Source organism: Crocuta crocuta, unplaced genomic scaffold (assembly GCF_008692635.1).
Source record: "Crocuta crocuta isolate KB4526 unplaced genomic scaffold, BGI_CrCroc_1.0 scaffold219, whole genome shotgun sequence".
In the NCBI taxonomy this organism is placed as follows: domain Eukaryota; kingdom Metazoa; phylum Chordata; class Mammalia; order Carnivora; family Hyaenidae; genus Crocuta; species Crocuta crocuta.
The window spans coordinates 9,951,944-9,979,730 of record NW_027551572.1 but is presented as its reverse complement, the minus strand read 5'-3'; positions in this window follow the sequence as shown (position 1 = coordinate 9,979,730).

Genomic DNA, 27,787 nt, shown 5'->3' with positions numbered 1-27,787 from the left:
CTTACAAATGAAGGACCCTAAAGCTTAAGGTTCATCAGCAGCATGGCAAACTTGCATTTAGCTGGAATGATAACAAGTACCCAACAAATCATTGTTCTTCTCTTTCTCCCACATAGTGTTTTCTAGGATGGTGCCTCCTATGGCTACATGCCCAGCAGCCAATATACACCTGTACTTGCAGACAGGCTCTGATTATCCAACACCTGACAGACACTACAGTTTACTTACCATACTCACTCAGCTTGACTTAACTGTACTTTGGATGAGATGAGCTTTGGTTTGAAGCACGTCCAACTCTTTAAGACAGAAAAATAGATTTGGTATTTGCAACACTCTTATTTGACGAGATTTCTTAAAATGTAGTCTATACCAACCATACTTTTTCTAAGAATAAAAGAGCTGGGGGTTGGCTTTTGAAACCCAAATGAATTACATAGGAACAATGCCCCCATAATAAATTCAACTAACACCTCATTTACATCAATATTGTACAGATGGACGCAAAGAAATTTATTATGAATCTTGGCCCCAATCCACACTCTTCACTAAAGTGTGTTGGGTTTGGATTATTTTATTCCTCCACCAAATAAAAAAAAATAAAAGAATAAAACAAAACAAATCAAAATCCCACCCCCAGTAATGTATTATATTCACTTCTTAAACAATTTTTTTCTCAAAAGATGAAACATGTTTCTCTAGCCTCTTCTACACAGAGAGCAGAAGGAGAAGGCAGTGTTTCCGGAGGCTTGGATACTCTTTGTTCTAAGCAAGATTCTAATAAATGCACACAATTTATAAGCAATACTTTGAGGACTATCTCACAGAATTTAAAGCAATCCAGGATTTAATAGCAATCAACAGAATCAAGGCAAAGTGAAACTATTACGGCTGAACACACTGGAAAAGTGGAGTTTGAATTGATGCCGCATATTATTCATTTTGACAAGTGCAAACTCACATTGAAGATAGCGGGAGAAGAGACGGGGACTGCAAGGAAGGGTAATACAAATGTATTATTAACACAGAAACAAATCTGACTTTAAACCTGGCGTGTCTCCTGGTTAGCAGGAATAATAATAAGGCCTTGAATTCTCATTGTATTTTGCATCGAAAGTAATCAAAGAAGTCCCAAATTTTCATGGGCGATATGGTGGTCAGTCCACATCAGTTATATCTTCAAAGGAAACCTATTAGCGAATTAAATGTGGGCGTTTGGGGCAATGCATGCAGATAGGTAACATCAAAAATGCACTCAGACACCGAGAAATACAGAAAGTAGAGCTGCGGGGCTCTCTCCGCAAAGGCCAGCGGGGTAGCTAATCAGAATCAGAGACTGACCCAATTCACATAGTACAGGTAGACACTGAGGACACTCGCAGTGCAGTGAATGCCAGCAAGGCTCTCAGCTCCTCCTTTGGACTACTTTGGGAAAGCCCTAACAAAACATCTCAGAAAATTGCCTATGACTGTTGGGGTCTGACGGACTTTCACAAATACTCCAGTGGGTCCAAGAGAATTCCAGCCTCACATGGCGACTGCCAGGCTTGAGGACGCTGTGCATGGTGTACTGCACTGGTGTCGCTTGCTGTCCTAGCAATCTTCCCCAGGCGAGTCCTGTTAGTATTCCCAGTTTACTTGTGAGGAAACTGAAGCACAAAGGGGTTGAGGAATTGGAGAGGGTCAGTCACATCCAGGTGCTGCCAGCACAATGGCAGAAAAGAATCTTAGATTGGTGGACATGAGATTTCAGAAATGTCCTTAGAAATGTTTGGATAGTAGGGGCACCTGGATGGCTCGGTCGGTTAAGCGTCTGGCTTCAGTTCAGGTCATGATCTCCTGGTTTGTGAGTTCGAGCCCTGTGTTGGGGTCTGTGCTGACAACTCAGAGGGCTTGCTTTGGATTCTGTGTCCCCTTCTCTCTTTGCCCCTCCCCCCCTCATTCTCTGCCTCTCAAAAATAATTGAAAAATTTGATTAAAAAAAAAACGTTTGCATTGTATGTGTTTGCTCACTGGATCCACACACTATTCCAAGATTTACAGACACAATCAAACCTCCTGGGTTCTGAGTTCCCACAGAGCTAATCTCGTTTCTTCACTCTGTTCCAGCTGACTCCTTAGTAAAACATGTATAAATACAGTCACTAACTGAATGTCCCAAACCGAACCAAACGAAAAACAGAAAGCACGGTCAGAATGCACCTACCAGAGAAATTGTGCCTGCTGGGTGTCTGTTCCACAAGGGACCGTCCACAGCCTAACAAAGAGTTAAAGCGGCTGTTCAGGAACACCCGTGCCCTGTCGCAGGTAGCCATTATTCTAATACCACCGCTCCTCCTGAATTAGTGTCAAGTATGTAAACCCAAATTTATATTAGCATAAATATTGAGGAATGTTTAATGCTGTGCTGTATTCTTGATTTATAGGAGGACAAAACAAAACAGATAAATCATTTTCCTTAAGTGCCACGGCAATACATCTTTAAATAACCAGCCCCTCAACTCCAAAGGCCCTAGTTTCTCCTTAAGCCACATTTGTAATTCTCATTAGTATCCAATGAGAGCTGTGCCCACCAGGGAGAAATAAAACCGAATGGATACCTTGCACTTCAGATTTTCAGAGCAACGTGAATAAAGCAGATCTTTTTGACTTAATCATGGTAAAGGAGTGCCAGTAAGGCAAGGAACACCAGAAAGTCAGAAATCCAGAATTAGCCATTCATTAACACTGAGCTACATTAAATTCAGCAAAGGTGGAGATCTCAAACGGATTAGCTCTATGTAGAAATGTTGCCGGTGACGAGGAAAGGAAGAACATTTAAATGAAAGCACATCATTCTTATCGGCCCTAGAAGTCTGATTTTCAGATCCACGAGGAGTACATTGTTCTTTAAGAATTAAAAAGGAGAAGTAATTATCAATAATGTAGTCAGCTTGTGTATGTCAGACAGATAAAGTCAAACCACTTTTAAAAAATCAATGAGATACAGAATATGAAATTTGTATCCTAATGGACAGGCACAAATAAAGAAGGGAAAGCATAACCACAGTACTGGACTCAAGATTTTCAAGTCAGGTCCAGAATTTTCTCTCAAGATGCCTCTTAGCTCCAAAAATAAGAGTAGAAAAGACAGAAGAGACCACCGTCAGCAGCAGGCTAGCTTCCCACCGGCTAAGAGCCTTTTGTTAAGTATTCAGGAATTTCCTGAAGTAGATCTTTAACTATTGGTAGCTTAAAATTGGCTATGGAGGGAGTATTTACGTGATGGAAATGGGCAAATGCTACATTTGTTCCCAGCCACACATCTACCACCCCTCACCCCTGCCCCCAGAGCCATTTTACTAGCACACCACTAGTCAACTGCTGGGATGTGTCCAGCCATGTCTTTATGCCAGTTCCAAAGGCAGAGACTTCTACTCTCACGGTTTTTAGTGAGTCGAAATAGTGCATTAGTTGTCAATTCAGTGACTAGGAAGCATGCCACATTGTAAAAATGCTTTGGGTAATGAAGACGCTGCCCAGTAAAATGGGACTCTGTAAAGAATGATTGTCTGGTAAAATGTACACAGGCCTGGGAATCTGAGGAAATTAGTGGGACTCCCACTCAGCAGTTGGATGGCCTTAGGCAATGCACTTCACCTTTCTACAACTTCCTTTCCTTCTTCTTCTGCATCCTGGGAGAGCAATAATACCCTTTTTGCCTATTTCACAGGATTGCTGTGAAGAGGCACATGAAACCACGTTCTAAACTATGAGGCACAGAGGCCATAAAATTAACCATGTATTTCCTACCCCTTCATAATGTACCCTGCAACAGCAGTGACTGTCGGCTTGTGTTGTGGGCCTGTATGTATCAAGGCCCCTAACCACCCTGCGAGGGACATGGGAAGAGATGACAGCATGTTTCCTGCATGCACCACAATTCCCAGAACAGCCCTGCACACATTGCAGCCTCCAAAAAGATGACTTCTTTGAAGACTTCCTACTACAAGGAATGAATAACCAAGAGCTTTGCGGAACTACAAAGAAATTAAAATTCCACCAAGAAGTTATTTTTTATCACTTCAGTCTCCACATCTTTTTCTGATCCCTCTGATTACGACTTCCTCAGATTGGATCTTTGAACCATCTACAACCTCTGTTTCAAATCACTCCTCCAAATGCACTGCTTCTTACAGTTCCGGTGGCCCAAGTGCATGGATCCTTCCCAGTCCAGACTGAATTACGTGGGTCTTGTTTTAATAAGCAACAGAATAACAGATGCCACTGGTCACAATGTCGTTGACTAATCCCTAGTGTCCACTAATCCCTGTTCACTTTAGTTTCCTACTCTTCTCCTTTGTGATGTTTTTTCTTTTAGATTTTTACAACCTACAAAGAGACTTTCTATTTTCTCACTGTAGAACAGCGTGGCATCACAGAGGACACATAGGATTTGGGGCTCAACAGATCAAAGTTTAAATCCCAACTTTACCAGGTAATAGTTTCATGACTTGAAGGAAAATGATCCACCTTCCTGACCTTCAGTTTCTTCGTCTTCGAGGTGGAGACAATAAATTAAGTGGGACAAGTTACCTGAAAGTACCTACCTAGCATGGGGCCAAACATAATGCTCCCCCCTACTCACCTCTCTTGCCTCCAGAAATGCTTGCAACCCTTACTGTAATCTCTCAGAATATCCTCAGAGAGGCCTAAACACATTTGCCTCGAGCCTTTGGTTGCCAAATAAGAACTAAGCTTTTAACAGTCTGAATTAATTGAGGTAAATCTTTGTCTATTGCTGTTTGGAAATCATTTAAGAAGGCTGCCTCTGACTGATCCAGGTTGGATCTGATCCTCCCAGCTGCCACTGTTCTTTTTTCTTTTTCTTTTTTGGTTTGCATTTTCTTTCTTCCTTCCTTCCTTTTCTTATTTTTAAAATTTTTTTCTCATCAGGTCAATAAGTATTTATTGCATGCCTACAGGAGGCAGACATAGGTTATAGGGGGCTTGAAGTTTGTAACAGTTGGGAGGCCCTGTTACAAAAAAAGAATATAAAACTGCAAATACAAAGTTAGGCATAAAAGCGAATGTTTCTTAGAATGCCAATGGGGGCACCTGGGGTGGCTCAATCAGTTGAGAGTCCGGCTTCAGCTCAGGTCATGATCCCATGGTTCATGGGTTCGAGCCCCATGTCAGGCTCTGTGCTGACAGCTCAGAGCCTGGAATTGTCTTTGGATTCTGTGTCTCCCCCTCTCTCTGACCCTCCCCTGCTGACTCTGTCTTTCTCTCTCTCTCAAAAATAAATTTTAAAAAGTTAAAAAAAAATTTTTAATTAAAAAAAATGCAAATGGAAGGGACCCTGAGGCTTAAGGTTTATTTGCTTTACAGTAAATCTGTGTCTGATACCTACCTCATGCCAGGCACGATGTGAGGTTCTGGGGACACGGACCTGAATGCAGTAGACACAGTCCCACTCACGTGGATCCAGCAGTCTAGTACTGTGCAGACAATGCTGAGCCTTTTCTTACTTCCTCAGAGAGCTACATGGTCCATGCCCTTCTCGAGGCTAGTCCTTCAACACCAGCACCTTTTCCTGTTTCTTCCTTACTCCATGCTAGAAATAACCCCGACTCGTCTATACCCAGTGGCTCTCTCAAATTTCCTCCAGCTTTAAAGAGAAGACAGCCTTCCCCAAGGGTATCAGTGGAAAGATTTCTGGAATTTTCTTAGAATTTGAAACCTCCCTGAGATGAGGGATGAAGTCATGGGATCCAAAAAGTGAAGCAGTGTTCTTAAGTTAGAAAGCTAGTTAGCGCCCAGTCAGAAGTAAAGCCCAGTGCCCTGCTTTCAGCTTTAATGGCATTTCTGTTATGCCATGTCATCTCCCCGAGACTTGCTGTCCAAATGAGGACTAGGAAAAAGCAAATATACTCTATCCCTCCCCAGAGAGGGATTTTAGTAAACCAATCCTCAATGCACATCACGGATAGCCAGTTGTCTTTATTACTTTCTTGGCACCAAAACCAATCACCCTTTAAAATTCTACAGTCGTCATTGTTGGTGGGTATGGCTGTTTCTACCAGCTTCATTCAAAAGCTACACTGAGGCCCAGGAAACACTTGCAACTTTATAAGAATTAAAAACAAAATTAGAACACAATTCCTGTTTCCTTTTTATTTTACCTTTTATTTTCTCTTTCTCCCTGAAGAACATGGTAGTGTACATCGAAAGAGCTGAATTCAATCTTACCAAATTGTCATCTTTTTTTTCTGGTCTGGTTATAAGAGTTGGAGTGTGTGCAACTGCTGAATTTTTATTTCAAAGACAAGGATTGCCCACTAGATGCTCCTTGAAATATTCATCAATGCCTAATGCATACAGAATATTACTTAGCATTCAGGACAATATAATCTTGCCTTTTTAAAAATTTCATCTTTGATTAAACGGCACTGGTCTTCAAGAAATACAAACAATGATCCCTGAGAAGCCATATATATAAGATAGATATTGATTCCATTTTGGAGTAATAGCAAACCACAACACTGCTATGAAATTATCAGATTGCGGTTAGAAATCCTTAAAGAATGAAGGCTGGGGGATTTATTGTATGATCAACATACTGCATCTTTGCAATAGCAGAGAAAAAGCATGTAGCAATTGTGGCTGAAAACATCAATGTAAACATTATTATGCCTTCCCAGTTCTCAGTCATATTGGGGGCTGACGTTGCTCAGTGTCATTGACTGTCAGTGGCAAAGCAGGTCTGTTGTCTATTGGCTCACCAGCGTCATGTGATCCCATTGCCTGCACCCACGTAAATCACCAAAGGAACTGTTGTGTGAAATCATGCCTACATCCTTTGGTACATTTGCAGTGTGCCAGCTCACCCCCGAAAGAGATCGGACATCTTCAGACCACATTTGCGCTTCTGACAATCCATCCTGGAAACATAGCCTCCCACGAACCTCAGGACTCATATTCTTCTTGTTTCGCATTCACGTGCCAGTCTGCGTGGGCTTTGCTCCCTCCCAGGCGCATCGCCTGCACCTTTACTTGCTTAGCATCTCTTTGCATGTGTGCGACGTCTCTTCCCGGGATTCCACGATGAACATTCAGCCTTTCCAGCTCTCGCTTCCCCAAATCTGATAAAGAGCTTAGCAGTGCATTTCAGTCTTTGTGCTTGGATAATTTATGTGGGGAAGATATAACAAAATCAGAATTGGAAGGATAGTGAGACATCGTATTACCTACGAGAGAAAAACACCACGAAGTGTGTCCCAAAATCTCAACGTGAACATTTGGCTTAAAGATTTCTTATTTTTCCAATACACAATAACATTTTCACATGCTGACAGTGAGGACGGACACTAGTATAACCTTTCTGGAGGACAATTTGGCACTCCTTGATGAATAATTTGAGATGTGTGCAAAGATGGAGTTATAAGAATGTTAAATCAGATGTGTTTATAATCGCAGAATAGCTACTTATAAATATATACATTTATAATTGTTATATATACTTATGTGTTTATAATTGCAATAATTTTAACAGGGCAATAACTAATGGATAAAGGAGATAGATTATGACAATAACCTAGAAGCACCTGGGTGGCTCAATCAGTTAAGTGTCCGACTCTTGATTTCAGCTCAGGTCATGATCTCACAGTTCATAAGTTTGATCCCCGCATGAAGCTCTGCATTACCAGCAGAGCACTGCTTTGGATTCTCACTCTCCCACTTTCTCTGCCTCACCCACTGACCTACCCCACCCCCACCCCCAGCTCACTGCCTCTCTCTCTCTCAAAATAAATAAATAAACTTTTTTTTTAAAAGAAAAGAACCTAGATGTCTGTCCAAACTTGACTCTGCCATAATTATTGACTTTTTTTGAGATTATATTTATAATTTTAGGGTATCCTAGTAAGCAAGATATAAAACCCAAAAAAATTAATGATTTTTTTACAGCATACAAATTTGCAAAGAAGCAAACACAAACAAAATAGCATAAATGAAGTCAAATGCTTGCAACACATATATACTGAAAAAAAGTATGCAAAGAGCTCTTATTATTTCATTTTATTTGATTGATTGAAGAAAAAAAAAGAAAAGAAGTGGAAGCTAATAGAAAAATAGGCAAGGAGCACAAATAGATAATTCAAGAAACCCAAAGGCCTATTAACAAACAAACAAAAAGATGCCTGACTTCACCAACAATCAATGAAATGCAAATGAAAGCCTAATTAGATTTTTTTCAGCAATTACACTGGGAAAAAAGACCAATAATATTCACTCACAGCAAAGGAGTGAGGAAACTGGTCGTGAGAGCATAAATTGGTGCAACACTTTCAAAGAACATTTGGAAACACCTAAAATAATACATATGTCTATAATCACATAATACAATAATTGCTTGCATTTAATGAGTTCTTGGTATTTTCTCAGGCTACATGCTTGTATAGTTGCATGCATTAAACATTTAATCTTCATAACTGCCCTGTGAGCAGTGCTATGCACTCACAATTCCAGAAGGCAGAGTTCACCTAGACTCCCCTGTTGAATGGTGCCTCCTAGGGCTGTGAGGGCTGTCTCCCTGACTGTGAGGTAGTACTTTCATAGCCCCATTCTCAACATGAGAAAGCTAAGCTCTGGAGAGGTTATGTAATTTTCCTACGGTCATGGCAACGGTGTGATTGTAAACCAGAAAGCAAGAAAGAAGAAAGGAAGAAGGCAGGAGAGGAGGGAAGGAAGGAAGGCAGGAAGGCAGGAAAGCAGGACAAAAGAAAAGAGCAAAGTAAAAGTCCTGATCTGTAGTGTTTCCCAATTTCTATGGTGTAAACACTTCTACCATGGCCAATAACAGCTATAGACATAAGGTCACTGAACTTGGAGTTGAGAAGAAAAGTCCTTAAGTGGCTCTCATGTGTCAGCCTCAGCACAGGCATACCCCAGTTTGTAAGGGTTCCAACCAAGATACAAATTCAGGCAGGTTGGCTTTCAAAAAAGATGTCAATGGCTCAAAATTCTATTTCTAGGACTACACAAAATGTACAAAATACATGTAGCCAAAGTTATTTGTGGAGGAACGTTTGTAATGGAGAAAAATGGAAAACAATGTAAAAGTTTATTTGCTCATTTATCAGCTATTTACTGAGAGCCTGTTATGCAGCCGTCACTAAACTGGTGCCAGGGAGACAGGGCTGATAAACGCACATGGTTGCACAGAACTTATAGCCGAAGGGAAAGACAAGAGACAAGGACTCACTCAAATTATAATTCGCCTAATCAAGAAATATTATATAAATGGAAAAAATAAATAGGTGTGTGTATATATATATTACGTGCATATATATGCATACACAAAGTTAAAAACCTTTAGCATAAATTACTTCATGTAATGTCTTCTTCCTTTTCTAAACTACAGGTATGTATTACTTTTATAATTAAACATAAAAAAAATTAAATAACATCATTGCTGTGCAAAGATGTCTGAGCTTACGGTTTATTTTTTTTTTATGTTTATTTATTATTTTTGAGAGAGACAGAGCTGCAAGCAGGGGAAGTGTAGAGAGAGGGAGACACAGAATCCGAAGCAGGCTCCAGGTTCTGAGCTATCAGCACAGAGCCTGACATGGGGATCGAACTCAGGGAATGTGAGGTCCTGACCTGAGCCAAAGTCAGATGCTTAACCGACTGAGCCACCCAGGTGCCCCTACAGTTTAAAAGAAAGTAGTTTATGGGGCGCCTGGGTGGCTCAGTCGGTTAAGCATCCGACTTTGGCTCAGGTCATGATCTCATGATTCATGGATTCAGTCCCTGCATCGAGCTCTGTGCTGATAGCTCAGAGCCTGGAGCCTGCTTTGGATTCTCTCTCTCTCTCTCTCTCTCTCTCTCTTTCTCTCAGAACTAAATAAACATTAAAAAAAATTTTTAAATAAAAGAAAGTAGGTTGCAAAACACTCTGCATAAGTTTTGCATAAGAAAAATCCTACAAAGATAACACTAAATTGTTAGCAGTGGTTGATTTATCTTCTTTTTGCCTCTTTTTAATTAACAACTTTCCTATTCTGAACATGTGTAGCTTTTGCAGTAGAAAACTAAATATAAATTCTTAATACATAAAAGGAATAAAAGAAAAAGGCAATGACATCCCTTTATCTTGCCATGTGAACAGGCTCAGGACTGCTTTCCTGCAAGAAATCCACTGGAAAGAGTGAGCTGGCAGGGTGTCTGCTGTTCCATAAAGGACAAATGTGGCCTAAGTCTGGAAGCGCCATGACAATGGGCAGAAGGTTTCACATTGCACCTGCATGGTTGCCTTCAAGGAACGACAGCAATTCCATGTTGAGCTGGTCCAACCCAAGGCAGGAGGGGGGTGGGGAGGGTGGGAGAGATGCCCAATAAACTCCAAACATGAAATTATCTACCCCAATGGAAATCATGGTCAGGTTCAAATGAATTCACACATTTTACACATATTCCTCTGCTTCCACTTATCATGCCAAAGGTCAATCTACGGTTTACATTCATACAAATATGATGTGTCTAAACCATTGCAATTCTTAGAAAAAAACAATGCACAACTGCACACCAGAAAAACAACCACCCGCAAGGGGAAAAATTTCAATAGCATCAGGATTGCTCAACAAACCAACAAAAGCCAGGAAATTCAAAGTTAAGTTTTACACTCCCTTCTTAACTCCACACTATTGTGAAAGAGAAATAAAAGGCACAATGGCGTGTGTTAGGGGTGCAATGTCAGCAGTAACAGCACTTCCAGGCTTTTATTGACTGTGTCATAACCTTAACATTCTATAAACAGGGGATTTGGCTTAACACCTGGGTCCTTTAAAAGAGAAATATCTCCTGGAAGCCTAGACTGGGAAACCCGAAGAGGTTTCCTAGTCTCTTAGGTACACACAGTAAATCATTATAGAAAGAGGAAACAGATAAACTTGTAGTTAAGATTACCGCCATTCTGGGCTCTCGGGAAAATAAATAATTACAACAAAGAAATCCTATTTACTTATGAGACCAGAAGAGACTCCTGAGTAATCTGGTCTACCCGCTAATTATTAGACACATTTCTCGTGCAAAGCTTTGCATTTAGGGAATAACAGTATTCCTCAGTGGTACTTTAAAGTGCTAATAGTTCCATGTTTCCTTTCTTACCATTTGCCAAACACAGCAAGCTCCTTTTCGAGTGTTCAATTCCTGAATAAATTGAAATTCTAGCCAATTCGAGGACGACAGAAACATTTTTAGAAGTTTAAAATTAAGCATAATTTCATTACCAGGCACGAAACCTGGACTTTTTTTTTTTTAACCTGGCAGGAAGTTTATTGAGGAAGTTAAATGAGTCCCAGAAAAGTGCATTTTCATGAATTGGCTTGAGTGATATTGCGAAGGAGGAAAGGCACTTCACAGATGCTGGACACACGAAGCTCCTTCCTGTGGGGAAGCCCTGAACCACAGGAGGGGCATCTTGAAGGTCGTCAGGCTTTGCCCCACCCACCCCAAAGGAAGCCACCTCTGCTTAAGAGTCATGACGAAAGATAAGGACTCATGCTCTGTCTTTCTCTCAAAAATAAACATTAAAAAATTTTTTAGGAAGGAAGGAAGAAAGGAAGATGAAGACTCTTGAGTGACACTTAGGGTTTGGTCCCTATGTCTAATGTCAAACAAAGGAATGATTTAGGATCAAGGTTCTTCTCCCGGGTAATGTACAGAGATTTTTTCAATAGAGAACAAACTTCAAATAAGTGAACTATTTTCCTCTTTGGAATCTTCACTTTAGTAAATGGCAATGGTCAGAACTGCTCTTAAGTAATTAAATAATAAGCTGCTGGAAGGTGAATTCTCACCATGATCATTGGCTATCAAAAGATGTGTAATGAACAGAGTAACAGTTACCAAGTAATAAGACCCCTTGAACACATTAAAGGAATTTTCTTCTATTTTAAGTTACTTTTTTTTAAAAAATCAGATAATAAATATAGAATTGTATCAAATCCTTTTGGGGCATCTCTCAAAAGACCACATGTTTTTCCCTCTTATATTAATATGATGGATAACATAATTGCTTTCATAATGTTAAACTGTGTATGCATTTTTGGAATACCCATAGATCCATTCACATGCAATTGGCCAAAACTCAGCCACATGACCATATATAACTAACTAAAAGAAATGGAAAGGTAGACTGTGTGTTCCAAAAGAAAGGGAAGTGAGTCTGGTGAATAGACACCATTCATGCCATCTCTGAACCAGTTAGATGACCAGTAAGACCTTGTGGCAGATGCCACAAGGAGGGGTTCCTAAAGAAAAGAGCAAATCACTCCCCTTCCTCATTACATCCCCAACTCAAAATAGCCAAGAAATAGGAAAAATCTAGAGCAAGTAGGGCTAGTCAAATTTTCTCACCAAATAAGAATAATTCTTGTGCTCTCATCGCAAAACTCTGTACTCATATCAAGAAAGCAGAAGGTCTAGTGGCACCTGGGTGGCTCCACGGGTTAAGTGTCTGACTCTTGATTTTGGCTCAGGTCATGATCTCACAATTAGTGAGTTCAAGCCCTGATCCGCCTGTCAGTGCAGAGCCTGCTTGGGATTCTCTCCCTCTCTCTCTGCCCCTCCCCACCTCACTCACTCTCTCTCTCAAAATAAATAAACTTTAAAAAAAAAAAAGAAAAAAAGAAAGCAGAAGGTTTATACTTTTCACTCCTCTGTGAGCTGGGTGGATGTATACAAGGATTTATAGGTACTATTATTGTCCAGTTTTGTAACTGTAAAATGATACCCATTTTCACACTCTTATGTTACTTAATAAATCAAATGTGTGACTAGTATGGAAACAAAATTATGCATTTTATTTTAAAAATTGTAAGCAGACAGCAAAGGTAAAGCAACAAAACTTTTAGCTGAAAAGTGAATAATCTATTATTCTAGATCTATTATTAGACATTTTTAAATTGTTGTTGTTATGAACTTAATGGATATTGTATTCAAAGATAAATTCCATTTAAATGTGAATGTGGTGAGTGAGATCTTGTCCCTGGGCCGTGCCCAGGAGCCATTTGTGTGTTTGGCTTTTTCCAGCTACAGAGGGCACTCAGTAAGGGAGACTTCTATCAACATGGAATGGGAATGGGCCTTGCCTTTCAGGCATCAGCCTTAATTTGATTGATCAACTAGATCTTACAGACACATGAGAATGTCTAAGTGACATTGTACAAGGTTAGACCGAAAGCCATTGATTGTTACAGCCCCTAATCCATTGATACACACCCCCAGCCAATTTATTTAGACCAAATCATATGACTATCATATGTCACATATATGATTGCAAAAAAGTAATGTTATATTTTCCCACAAAATATTTTCAAAAGAATTTGCATTTTCTAGAAGGTTGGAGGGGGAAAAAAAACCTTCAAAAGTAAGAAAATATGAATGACAATTGAATATCAAAGTTGATTCTAAACCAAACATAGAGCATTTCTCTTTCTTTGCCACTGACTCCTTCTTAAACTCTCCTTTCTTTTCAAGGTCCACGAAAATCACCATAATGCACTGGCTTTCCCAGGTACCTCTTGACAACAACCCAGAAGAGTTAGAAATTGTTTCCTTTTTTCAGATAAGAATTGAGGCATAGAGATCCTAAATGACGTCTTCAAAGTTACCCATACCCATATCAAGGGAGCTGGTCTCTATCTAGCTCTCTCATAGTTCCCCATGGCCATGCTCATGACTAACAATACAGTTCCCTACTGCATTTCCTTAGTACAAAAACTCAGGCTCGTGCATTCTTTCGTTTCTCAGAGGACAATGATGATATATTTGTCTTGTAAAGAACCTGGAAATTCCATACTCCTTACACAGGAGCTCTATGGATTCCAGGACTCCGCATCACTTCTCTCCACTTCTACCACCACACTGGTCCACCACCATCTCCCACCAGGATTACAGCAGGAACTTCCTAACTGGTGCCCCCTCCCTACTCCCTCCCTTTCCCCACCACGGCTATTCTTAGCCAACAGATCCTTTCAAATCCTAAACCAGATTGTGTCACCACAGTGCTCAAAACTCTCCAGGTTAGCCATCAAATCAAAACCACAACGAGATACCACTTCATGCCCACTAGGATGGCTCCAAGCAAAAAAGACAAATAATAATACGTATTTGTTCAGATGTGGAAAAGGTGGAACCCTCACACATCACTGGTGGGAATGTAAAATGGTGCGGCCACTTGGGAAAACAATCTGGCAGTTCCTCAAAAGGTTAGGCATAACAATGACCCAGCAATTCTGAGAAATAGGAATGAAAACGTGTTTCCACACAAAAATTTGCTCATGAACGTTTACAGCAGCATGATGCCTAATAGCTAAAAAGTAGAAACGATCCAAACGTTCATTAACTGATGAATGGGTAAATAAAAAGTGGCACCACAGAATATTATTCAGTAGGAAAAAGAAATGAAGGACTGATGCATACCATGACATTGATGACCCTTGAAAACATACAAGCAAAAGAAGCTAGTCACAGAAGATCACATATTATGAATTCCACCCAAAAAAATGCCCAAAATGGGCAATCCAAAGAGAAAGAAGGTAGATCAGTGGTTGTCTAGTGCAGAGGGTTTTGGGGAGAAAGGAGGAATGACTGCCAATGGCTCCAGGGTCTCTGGTTGGGGTGCGGCACATGCTTTAAAGTTGACTGTGGTGATGGCTTAACAATTCTGTGAATATATGAGAAGCTATTGAATTGTATAATTTAAGCAAGTGAATTATATGGTATGTGAGTTCTTCAATAAAGTAGCTTCAATAAAGCTATATATATCTTTAAATTTGTTTGAGTTTATTTTTTATTTTGTGGGGGAGGGAGCGGGGAAAGGAGCAGAGAGGGGGAGGGAGAGAGAATCCCAAGCAGGCTATTTATTCACTGTCCGCACAGAGCCCGACATAGGGCTTGATCCCACGAACCATGGGATCATGACCTGAGCTGAAATCAAGACTTGGACGCTTAATCAACTGAGCCACCCAGGTGGCCCCTGAAGTTGTACATTTTTTAAAAACCATCCAAAGCCAATTACAGAACCTGGTGCACAGTGAGCATTTAATAAATATTTGTTGAAAGAATGGATGAGTGAGCGAGGGAACGTTTTCATCTGTAGATCAAATAAGATCATGTTTAGCTGACAGAGCCACCCAGGTGCCCATCATAGATCAAATAAGATCATGAAGTGAGCAAGCAGAGTTCAGACAGGGAACTTAGGTCTGGTTACAATACACCATTCCTTGGGATATCTTCACTGAAAGCTCAAAATCTGGTCCCTCCCTTGCTCCAGCCTCCTCCAGTGCCCACCCTTCCCCCTTTATCCCATTCATTTCACATGATTACCTGTTCTCTATGAACAGGTGCATCTCCAAAACCCCCCAGCACCGTTCTAGGTGCTCACTGAACACTTGTGGACTTAGCGCCTGTATGTGAAATTAATCAATATCTATTTACATCTACTTTATTTATTAAATGTCAACTTTATGTCAGACAACAGGGTGGATGCTATGTGGACTATAAAAACGTTAACAGGCTTCTGAATTGTTTGACTCTTATTACAGGCATGTATTAGTTTTGTACTGCAAAAATAAAATAACGTTAAAAAAGTTTTTAAAAGGTTCTAAATCCTGGTTTCCTTTGAATATTTGAAAGAAAAATCTGACCACTCAGAAGATCTGCCATTGATATCTGACAACCACAGATATTAACCTAACAATTTGGGAACAAGCCATGATATGCAAAGTGGCAGAATGGAGTGTATTAAACATGACTGCGCTTCCCGATATGATCCTTGACTCAGCCACATATTAACTGCATGATTTCAGATCGGCTGCTCGGATGTTTGGAGCCTTGGTTTACTTGTCTGTAACTCAGGGATCTTGACACCACTACCTACTTTACAGGGCTGCTGAGATGATAAGATGAGACAACCCATGTAAATATTCTGCAAATTAGCAGTAGTAGTATTAGCAGTGGCACAAAGAAGAAAGGTGGCCTCTACAGAGACCGGAGGGAGGCAGCCTTTGGCTTAGGGCTTCAGGAAGGGGGAGGTTTGTTTAATCCCGTGGTCTCTGGAGTCAGACCATCCGGGGTTCTAATCTTACGGTGACCACTTACTAGCTTGAGGAATTTGGGTGAGTGAAGCCTCAAAATAATCTTCTTTTATGATTAAATGGGGAAATTAAAAGCACCTACTTTGTGGAGTTGTGACAAGAATTCAATGAGAAATTGGTCTGTTACAATGTGTTCGGCAGATAGTAAGTTTTCCGTCAAGGGCAGTGATTACTCAATCCTGATCCTTAAGAGGGGGCTGTGCCAAGCATGTTTCAGAAAGGGTAAAGAGAGAGGTAAGGTGCCAAATAGCCTTCAACCAGAGAGAGGCACCCACGCCACAATGCCCTGCAAACAAATTATTAGCCTTCTAATAACAGTTTATTGTGATTACATTCCATAATGATCTTCTAAAAGCTATCACGGGTACCACTCCAAAGTTTTGCTCTCTCTAGCTGGTTTGGAATACCTTACAGAGAGTCTTAGTAAGCTCTCTAGCAATTCAGAAGTCCCATGTTTCCCTGCAATGGGCTATCAGAAACTCCGCTATAAAGTTGATCATCATTAAACATATTGTAGTCTTCCATAACAAAGGGGTCAAAGTTGGGGGCAATATTTCTACGTGTCTGGATTCAACAGGACACTAAAGACGTGCATTAGATTCCAGAAGGAGAGGAAACCAAGAGGCTTCATGCTTCGAGAACTTAACTTTGGTCTCATCTTAGTTGGAGGGTTTGGATCACCATTTCCCCGCTTCTCATCTTTCCCATTATATAGTCCCCTATTAACTCAATTAGGAATACCTCACCTGTTTCCATGGTTCTCAAACTTCAGTGCGTGTTGGAAGGATCCGGGGAGCTTGTGAAAACACAGATTCCTGGGTTGCACCCCTAAATTTCTTATCTCTTACTCAGCGGGTCCCGCATGAGGCACTGGAATTCACACTGTTCCATCGGTCTCCCAGGTGAGGTGACACTGCTGGTGAGGGGAACACACTTAGAGAACCAGTTACCTATCCTGACAAATAGCTACTTGGAAAATAGGCTTTTTAAAGGCTGCTTTGCTCTTTAAAAGAACTCTGAGAGCAAAAGAGCCTTTCGGATAAAGTCCAATGCACACAGCTTGGGAAGTTTCTAGAGGGTGGACCTTCTGAGAGGCACTAAGTCAGGAGCTGATCGGTTGCAGCTGCTCTGATGAAATGTCCTATAATCAGCGGCTGCTTGTCTCTGCAGACCTCCCTTAGCACAAAGGGTTCCCAGCCCAGCTGCCTGCTCCCAGCTTCCTGGAGCAGAGCTGCAGCTGGCCCCACTTCCCCCCGTACAGGGGACCCGAGGGTGTGGTGAGGACCTGAGCTGGGTCTGGAGGGGAAGGGACTTCCTCCCCACTTCCTCCCCACTTCCTCCCGCCTACTGACAGCAGCTCTTCTCACCAGGGAACCAGTCTACAGTGTCTTGAGGCAAGTGCTGGAGGTTTATTGTCATAGCAACTGATCCTCTCTCAGAAGAGGGGGTAGAAGGGCGCCTGGGTGGCTTAGTCGGTTAAGCGTCCGACTTTCACTTAGGTCATGATCTCGCGGTTCGCGGGTTCGAGCCCCGCATCGGGCTCTGTGCTGACTGCCAGCTCAGAGCCTGGAGCCTGTTTCAGTCTGTGACTCCCTCTCTCTGTCTCTCCTAGAAATAAATAAAAAACATTAAAAAAAAAAAAAAGAGGGGGTAGAAGAACCCTGGGATGGGATTTGATGGGTGGGCTATACCATCTCCATTCCCCTATGACTATGTCACCACTAAGAACTCTTCCTTTTGAACTAAGCACCTTCCCACCCAGGAATCCCGTCTTATAGTGCAAACAGTTCTCAGGAAGAAAGAGTGTGAATTCCTTATCAAATGGAGCCTGGTACCAGCCTCAGAGGGGAGATTGCCAGACCTCACCCACGAAGGGGTGCTGACAACAGCAACCTTGCCTCCCACACTACTGTGTCAAGGTCCTGCTGAGAGGTGCTTGCTAAGGGTGGGCAGGGGAGTGACTGGGCCCACCGCACAGGTTGACCAGTAGCTCTCCCTACACATGGTGATGTTTTTAAAATCTCATGGTCAAAATCTGAAGACTATCAATGGTCACCAAACACCTCACCTGTCTGCCCGTCGTGAAACTACAGAGAAACGAAGACATATCCTCTGCAACTGAACTCCTCCTTAGCAGCACATTTTGTTGATATTTCAGGACAAATTCACCTTCGTGATTTGTAGTTTATTTTATATTTTGTTTTGCTTTTATTTTCTATTTTATTTTGCTATCATCTATTTTAACATCTTGAGTCGGGTTTCACATAAAAGACCCAGAGCCAGGATGTTTGGGAAATTAACAGATGATATTTAGCAAACATTCTGACGGGTCATAAAGAAACATCTGCAGCAAGTCTGAGTAGTGTGTTGGGGGAAGGAGGCCCCTCTCTGGCAGCTGCATTAGGTTACCAGGGTGAGCTGAGCTAAGGGTCGGCAGTGCGGTTCAGTGAGTCCCCAGCAGGGGGCACCCTGTTGCAGTAAACTCTCTCTTCTGTATAGCTTTGCTAGGGCCTGCAGACCTTACACATAATTGGCATTTTGATTTTTCTAGCCCTCTGCTTCCTCCTTCAAAGCAGACACTCCTCTCTAAGAAGCTTTCCTCCCACATCTCATGAAAATGGACATTCTGATAGGAGGTGGCTCTTGTGGAGAGGATTAAAAGCAAAATCTGAAGAGGGAAGACAGTCATGAAATTAAATAGATTATGAAGAGGTATGAATACATAGTCACAGAAGTTCAAAGATGGTCTTGCCTGATTTTCATGACTGGCCCAAAGAGCACAAGGAATTGCTAGATTGTCTCATAAAAATCTGAGTCAATGGTGCACGTCAGTATAAAAGGGCCTCCCGGTATTTCATTTCTCAAGGGTCAGCTGTATTACTTGACAGTCTGTGTCTGCACACAAAACGCCCGCATTCTCCTGGCAGTGCATAAATAATCACAATAAATAATCCACTCATTAGCCCAAACGATCAGCCCTATTTTAGGCAATCCTAAAATGTCTCAGAAGCAAATAATTCAGCAGTAGACAACAGTGTCCTCTCAAAACCAGGCTCCAGTATTGCCAGCCGTTACTATGTAAGCGCTTTAAACAACCTATTTATTTGCCCTTTGAATAAATAATAATTTATTTTTTAATAAATAAATGAATAATTTTGAATACAATTAGACAATTTAGTTCATTACACTCCCACGTCACAGCTCTTTAGACACACAGGGGCAAAATCCTCATTGTAAATTTGTTATGCCTTTTGTGATTTGATAGGTTTTTTATTTTTTCATTTTTCTTTCAAAGATTTTCTTGCTAGAGATTTTGTCCAGCAAGCTTGCTTTGTTTACATTGGCTCTTTTCTCAGCCACATTTAAAAAATTTTTTAATGTTTTTTATTTATTTGTGATAGAGAGAGAGAGAGAGAGAGAGAGACAGCGTGAGCAAGGGAGAGTCAGAGAGACAGGGAGATACAGAATCTGAAGCAGGCCCCAGGCTCTGAGCTAGCTGTCAGCACAGAGCCCGACACGGGGCTCAAACCCATGACCTGAGCTGAAGTCGGCGCTCAACCTACTGAGCCATCCAGGTGCCCCTCTCAGGCACATTTTAAAAGCCAATTTATTCTTTAAAAAAAAAATGTTTTTAATGTTCATTTATTTTTGAGAGAGAGAGAGCCTGAGCAGGGGAGGGGCAGAGAGAGAAGGAGACACAGAATCTGAAGCAGGCTCCAGGCTCCGAGGTGTCAGCACAGAGCCCAATGCAGGGCTTGAACTCAAGAACCATGAGATCATAACCTGAGCTGAAGTCAGATACTTAACCAACTGAGCCACCTACGTGCCCCAAAAGCCAATTCATTCTTAAAATCTTAACTCATCTAAGCCTCTTGAGGTAAATGCCCTGTCACAGAGAGGTAAACTGAGGCACAAAGATTAATGATTTGTTAGAATAGACAGAAGTGGCAAGTAGCCCAGGCAGGATTTGAACTCAAGAGGTCTGGAGCCAAAGTCCAAGTACTTAACCACCAGGTAATGTTACCTCTTAATCATGAAGAGTCCTGAGTTGTATACAAACTCAGCTATATTTAACTAAGTACAATAACCTAGGTAATCTAGTCCAATCCTTGGCTCATAGTAGATGCTTGACAAAAATTGGGGGTGTGGGAGGAGGATAGATGTAAAAATGTATATTGACCCTCTGACCTCATTTAGTGAAGTGGTTGATAGCACTGGCTTAAACAGAACTAGGATATTTCCAGCTCTTTCAATCACTATCTGTGTGGCCTTTTTCAACCAGCTTAATCATACTAAATTCAGTTTCCCTACCAGCGGATAAATACTAGAGTCTACCTCACAGAGTTGAGCTCAAGATAAATGAAAGAATGCATGTGAAAACTTAGCACAGTGCCTGGCATGGGCTAAAAGGTTGCAATTCTTCCTTTCAGTTTCATTTAGACTCTGTTTTATTTAAGGATTTAACCAGTGTTTAGTATCCTATCCTAGGGTAAATATTTACTGCAATTTTCCCTCAAAGAAGGCCAATCAAGGAGCATGTTGGAGTCTTTCTGGAGAGACACCGAAGCATTTGGTAATCAATACTGATCAAGGGTTTTGAGAGGAAAAAAGATCAAGAGCACTATTAGAAAGTCAGTTATGGACTGAAATTTGGCAAGGTGTACAGAGCTTCAAGTCCAATACTCCTTCTCTGTAGCCAATACTTTATGCAAGAGAAAGCTGGAAACTAACCTTGACAGAGGGCAAAGAAGGATAAAGAGAGAGGAGAAGCTCCCCTAGGCCCCAGAGAGTGGTAGGCCTCCCGCCTCCTTCCCTCCCCTTGCTCCATATCCTGCTACAACTGCCCCTTGTTTTGCCCCACTTCCTCTGGCTGGACCCCCCCACCCCCCCACCACACCTCCTCTTGGAGCAGCTGCTTGGTGGTAAAAGAGCATCATGAGATACCTTTCCTGCCTCGAGGCTGTGACAGGAGCCAGGTGGCCTCAGTGAGTGACTAGGGGTGCCCAAGCCCTGTGGTGGAAGGAAAGTGATTTCCTCGAGCCTCCATAGATGTGTAAGGGCCACGGCCATCTTTGCGGAACGGTTGCATTTGCTTTAGGGGAAACGAAACAATACTCAGTCCTCAAAGTTGTATTTTAGACTGTTGCGTGAACCATGATGGGTGACTCAGGATCACTCTAAAGTAGTATTTCCCCCAGCGGTCAAGGCCTGGCTGGGGAGCAGCACAGGCACTGTGTCTTCCTGGGCTTCTCATGGACCCACAGGCCACTTTTAAGATGACTTTTGACATTGCTATTCTCTGTGCTGTTCCTTGACAACTTTCTTCTCACCCAGACAGGGCTTGCCACTGGTTAGGATCTCATAATTCCAAAACACACGAAGGCTTGGAAGGACTATGAGACACCTCAGTGCTGGCAGGAGTTAGAAATAGTGAAGAACACTAGTAGTCCCTTAAGGGCCCACCAACAAGCCTGGAGACTCTGCTCTGGGATATGTGTCCATATATTTCTACAGCCCAGGGGCCCCCAAAGGACAGCTGGGGAACTTTTGTCAAAAATGGTAAGAAATCGGGACACCTGGGTGGCTCAGTCGGTTAAGTGTCCGACTTCGGCTCAGGTCATGATCTCACAGTTCGTGAGTTTGAGCCCCACATTGGGCTGTGTGCTGACAGCTCAGAGCCTGAAGCCTGCTTCAGATTCTCTCTCTCTCTCTCTCTCTCTCTCTCTCTTTCTCCCCCTCCCTGGCTCTCACTATCTCTGTCTCCAAAATAAATAAATATTAAAAAAATTATTTTTAAAATGGTAATAAATAAATCCCAAAGAGATTTCACTATGCAATTCATTTGTTCATTTGGATTTTTTCTGAGCTCCCATTATGGACCAGGAGCTACAGAGAGGCATGAGGTGCAGTTCTTGCCTTCAAGAAGCCTGTGGTCTGATGGGAGGGAAGGTCTAGGAGACCAGCCTTCCACAGTGTGAAGAGTGCAATAATGGAGGCACATCAAGGTGCTTTGTGCACCAGAGGGGAGCTCAGAAACAGGCAACTAACCTAGCTGAGGTTTCCCACAGAGAAAGCTTTGTAAGGCATGTGACCCTTAGCAAACCCAGCAGACCCATAGTAAGAAAGGAAGGGGATGGTTCTAGCTTAAGCATCAGGAATTCACTGAAGCATAAAAGCCCTGGGGCAATTGGAAACTACAAGGAGTGAAGCTTATTTATGGAGAAACCACAAAAGAGAACTCTGGAAAGGTGGGCAAGGGCTAGATGGGCTGTGCTAAAGAATGAGCATTTTATCCTCCAGGCAGAAGGAAAACACTAAGATGTAAGTTTGGGAGTGATATAATCAGATTCGAATCTAAAAATATCATTCCAGTGCAAGGGTAGAACTTCATTTTCAGGGACCGGTCTCATGATAGGATGACTGTTACTCTGGCTCACTCTACAAATCCTTTTGAAAGTGAGTACTCGCTGTACATTAAGCATGCGTCCTGACAGTCCAAACTGGAAGAATCCCATGTCTAAAACCCTAACCCTCCTTATCTGTGGGAGATTAACCAGGACAAATTACTTTCAGCTCTTCCCATTAAGAAGTAATGTCCTGGGGCACCTAGGTGGCTCAGTTGGTTAAGCATCGGGACTCTTGATTTAGGCTCAGGTCATCATCTCACGGTAGTGAGATGGAGCCCAAGTCAGTCTCCATGCTGGGTGTTGAGTCTGCTCTCTTTCTCTCTCTTCTGCTACCCCTCCTCAGCTCTCTTTCTCTCTCAAAAAAAGAAGTCAAGTCCTTTTCCTACCCTTTTAATGAAGGCTCCCTTGTGATTCACTTTGACCAATGGAATGTGGCAGAAGAGACATAGTGAGACTTCCAAGCTGAGGCTCCAAGAAATCTTACAGCTTCCACTTTCACCCTCTTGGATAACCACCATCATCATAAAAGAAAGCCCCAGACAGCCTCCTTGAGGATGAGAGACTCAATGAAGAGAGCCCCAAACATCAAGCCATCTAGCAGTTCACTCACATATGAATGAAACCATCCCCAAAAAGCCAGCCTCTGACCAACCCACCAAACAATGGTAGCCACAGAGGTGACTCCAGGGAAGACAAGCAAGAGAACCTTCTGGCCAAACCCACCACAAATGACAAGGGCAAATTAATGGCCGTTGTTTTACACTACTGTATCTTAGAGCAGTTAGTTACGCAACAATAGAAAAACGGGCCTCCTCTGCTTTGCAGTTCCCAAAAACTGGCACTATACCAACAAGCTGTCCAGAGATTCACCGGAATTAATACTGTCTGGATGGTAAATATACTCCCCATACCTTGTGGAGAAAAGGTTTCTGCTAGCATTGTCTTAGTATCCTTCCCTACAGAGTGCCAATTAGGGTGCCTGACTTCGTCTAACTTATATCTAACTATAAATGCACTGCCCTGATTGATGAGACAGCAATATTAATTAATAATTCATAGTAGGGTCAGACTTTTTCACATGTAATCACAACTTTAAATCTCAAGAAATGCTCCTGCAGATAGCCGGAAAAAGCAGCTTTTCTTTCAAATCCTGACCTTAAAAAAAAAAAAAAAGTTATCTTTAGTCCCTCAGAATTAGTCCCTCAGAATTTTGGGAAAATGCGTGAAAAAACTCAAAGTTGGCCAGAGATGCCATTTTTTCTCCTCAAGGCAGGATGCCCCTCCTGCAGAATGTAGCTTTCATGTGAACAGTGGGGACAGACAAGAAGACAGAGTGACTGGGTATTCATGGCCACTTGGAGTCCATATGGTGGGTCGTGGGGGAGGGGCACTGAACTAGGCACTTGAAACCAAGCTGATGTTATGAAATTCACGGCATCTAAATTCCTGCATGTACATCAAAAGGGAAAGAGCCTTGTTGCCACACACTTGAACTCATTTTGAACCCGCAGGAATTCTCTGTAGCGTACTACCATACCTCATCTTTGTTCCATAAATCTAAAGTTAAGTTTCTATCTTTCTGCTGTCACCACATCATAACAAAACAGTGAGACAGATTTTGACCAAGTTTAGAGGATTTGTTTGCGATGTCCTGACTTGGAAAAAAAAGAAGCCCCAGGATTTGCAAGCATGAAAGTCACTTCTGGGGGGCCCCAGAGGGCAGGTAGAAAGGAGACATGAAAGACACTTGTGACTACCAATCGGAGACATGGCCAGTAATTAAAACGCTAAGACCGGAGAAAACAAAACTGGGTTTCAAATGTGAGCCCTAAGACCATCGAGGGCTTCCGCTGCAGGCATCCGTTCTCAATGGAGCCGTTTCTCATGAAGCCACATTTGTAATGTTCTCTAGGGTGAGCAGCAGCAGGGATTTTTTTATTTAGCAAGGGTTAAAGATTGTTCCCAGCAGCACGGAGAGAGGCCAGTGAGTGTCATAAATAGCTACCTGCAGTGCCCTTTGGAGGTGCACCCTATGGAAACAAAGACATAGTCGAAGCAGAGTTTGAACCTGATGAAGAGATAGCATCTTCTATTCTTTTTGGTAAGACTTTTCCTCACAAGGAGGGTATGCATAGCTTACCCTGTGAATAAGTACCAGGGACTCAGTAGAAATGGTTCTATTAGATACCTGCTGTGAGCCTTCAGAAAGCACCTGCACGTTTGCATTGTGATGTTAAGTTGTCTGCGTATTCACATATATGCTCACAGAGGCATCTAATAAAAAGTGGTTGGATGAGTGAGTGAGTGAGTGAGTGAATGAATGTCGTCTGAGGAGCTGTGGAAAGGAGCAGCTAACAGAACCATCCGCAGAAAGCCAAACCTTGTTAGCTAGGTTTAAAATGGAATGGCCGTTTTACTTCTATGACTTAATAGAGTGTTGAGAATTTTTCAGACTAAATTTAAAGGATCTAAATTATAAAACTGTGGCTCTAAAAGGCCAGGATTACAGTGCTTCCATAATACTTGTCCTAAGAACTGTTTACCTCACGTTTAATATTGGCACTGCCACTGTTCTTACAATGAATTGACAAACCAGTTCAATACACCTCATTTAGAACCATTATGGGGTATTTCATCAAAGATCTGGTTATGAATGTCTCCAAAGAAAGGATCAATGAGGTTTTTATTATGGTCGGGAAGGATTTCTTTGGGGGAAAAAAAAATCCCTATAAAATGAAGGTGATTGGACTAAAGCATGACCTGGACAGGGGACATGTTCCATTTTATTCTATTGAAGGTAAATGTAATAGTCTATTCCCACATATATTATCCATGTAACTGTTTATGTTTCAAAACCTACTTGATGGCAGTTTTACAAGTGGTGTCGATAGACTATTCTCAGGAGTTAGTGCTTGGGGATTGCCTGAAAGAGAAAACTGCCTCATAATTAGCACACTGGGTACATTAGCAATAAAGCATTCCTTGGAGGGTAAAACAAGCCTGCAGCTCACCAAACCCCTCTCTCTCAGGAGAGTGTTAGAGTGAGGTGCTGCTGGCCCATACATCACCACAACTGGGTCAAGGTTCCCATGCACCATGGTCTTAATTAAAAATCTTGTGAAACATGGTATATTTATTCATTTCTTTGTGTATCTTCTTTGGACAAAATGAATTAATTTGGCCTTAGTGTTGTTCTATTTAGTTCCAGATAGTTTTATAATTTGATTAAGAACAACATTTCTAACTGACTTTAATATTTTTCTTTCGTTTGTATCTACCCAGTCAGTTAATTTGAAGGAAGCCGAATAAAATTTTCTAAAGTGTTCTGTTTTATATTATGTCCCCAGTTGGGTTCAGTCTTATTAGTAAACCCTTACACCTTCTGTCTCTCCACAAATCTCAGAAATATGTGACAAAAGCTCTTGAGAAAAGCAAACACTGTTTCCTGTAGGTATTAGTAGGGGTTCCTTGGGTGCAAGGCAAAGAAGCAGCCTCTGGCCAATCGAAATTGAGAAACAGGTAGAGGGAAGGATACTGTTAGAGCTTAGGTCAAGGAAGAACTGAACGGTGGGTCTCAGGCAGCGCGGGCAGGCTCCCCATCAGAGCCCCTGGCTGGGCTCCCTCACCCGTCAGTCTCTCAGGATAGGGGATCTGATTGGCCCAGTTGGCTCTGGTTACCCCTGCACCAATGAGATGTGGTCAGGAGCTGGGGGAGGGAACCACAGGTGGGGTGGCGGAGGGCACGGAGCTCAACAGTCACCCTTGCCTACACTGACTGTGCTCTAGACCTGTAGGTTGTAAACCTCCCCTATGACCTTGGTTGTATCATTTCTGCCAATGGTAAGCTCTTACATTTTTTTCAGAAGAGACTGAGCAACAACAACCACACCTGATATTTGTGCAGAGTTTTAGGGTTTCAAAACACTTGGCATACATTATTATTATCAATAGTACATTTTCATTCATTGTAGAAAGCTGTCATTCATCGAGCACTTACTAACTTTCCAAGGGTAAAGTAAATTACCACTTGTGGTGTGCTAACAATGTGTGAGGCTGGTGCTAGGCACCTTGCATAGATTATCTCTAATCCTCTCTCTCTCTCTCTCTCTCTCTCTCTCTCTCACACACACACACACACACACACACACACACTAGGTTTGTATTACTATCAAATCTGTCAGATCCTTTCTGGACTAAGACAGGATAAAATAAAATAAAATAAAATAAAATAAAATAAAATAAAATAAAATAAAATAAAATAAAATAATAAACACAAAACTAAAGTGATATCTCACACATGGACTCCTTTGACCTTCCCAAAATGCTGATGAAATCATAACTATTCACAGTACACAAAGATGCCAAGGCCCAGAAAGGGTTTCTGCCCTATACTTGTACACCTATCAGTGGTAGAATTCTCCTCTCCTAACTGCTTCTCCAGTGCTATTTACAATATGAGGCCAATAGAGTTTGAGTGACTCTATTGATAAGGATATTTCTAGAAGTTTGGCTATCTTAGTCAAGCTCAGTTTTAGTTCATAGGATCAGGAGTAATTACACAGATAAATCCTTGCTGAGCTGGATTTATATTCTAGTTTCTTTAACAGAGAAGAGAGAGAAATGAAGGAATTACAGTAGTCTAAATTGCCATAATTTAGAGACTTAAAAGTTATGTATTTAATTTCTCTCATACCTACAAGTGAATGAGCAGGCCAGGGAAGGCAGGGTACCGCTAGTATCCTTCATATGTGCTTTCTGATAATCACCATTCCCAGCAAGTGAGAAAGAAGAAAGCTTGGGGCAAGCCGCTTAGGCTTTAAGACCCAGAATCTGTACCTTATCGTTTCAGCTTAACTCTTATTGGGCCTAATTTAGTCACAGGGCCATACCTACTGCACAGGAAGATGGGAAATACACTCCCTAGGTGAGTGGAAAAGCACCCACCTAAAATTTAGGGCAAAAAATTACTGAGAGTGGGAGGGGGAAGTGGAAATGAGGGGGGAAATTAGCCATTTCTGAAACAAGGAGTATTTTTACATGTTCATTTTTTTAAGCAATCAGAATTTGAAAGAATAGTTACTCATAATCAGGAGCAGATCTAGGTTTTCTGGGACCCGAAGCTTATATAATCTGGGAGGATGTGGTGTGTGGAGATCTCTTTCAAGAAAAACAACACAAAAATATTGAACTCCTGGAAATGTTACCAAAATACATGATCTTAGGAACACAATCCTCACC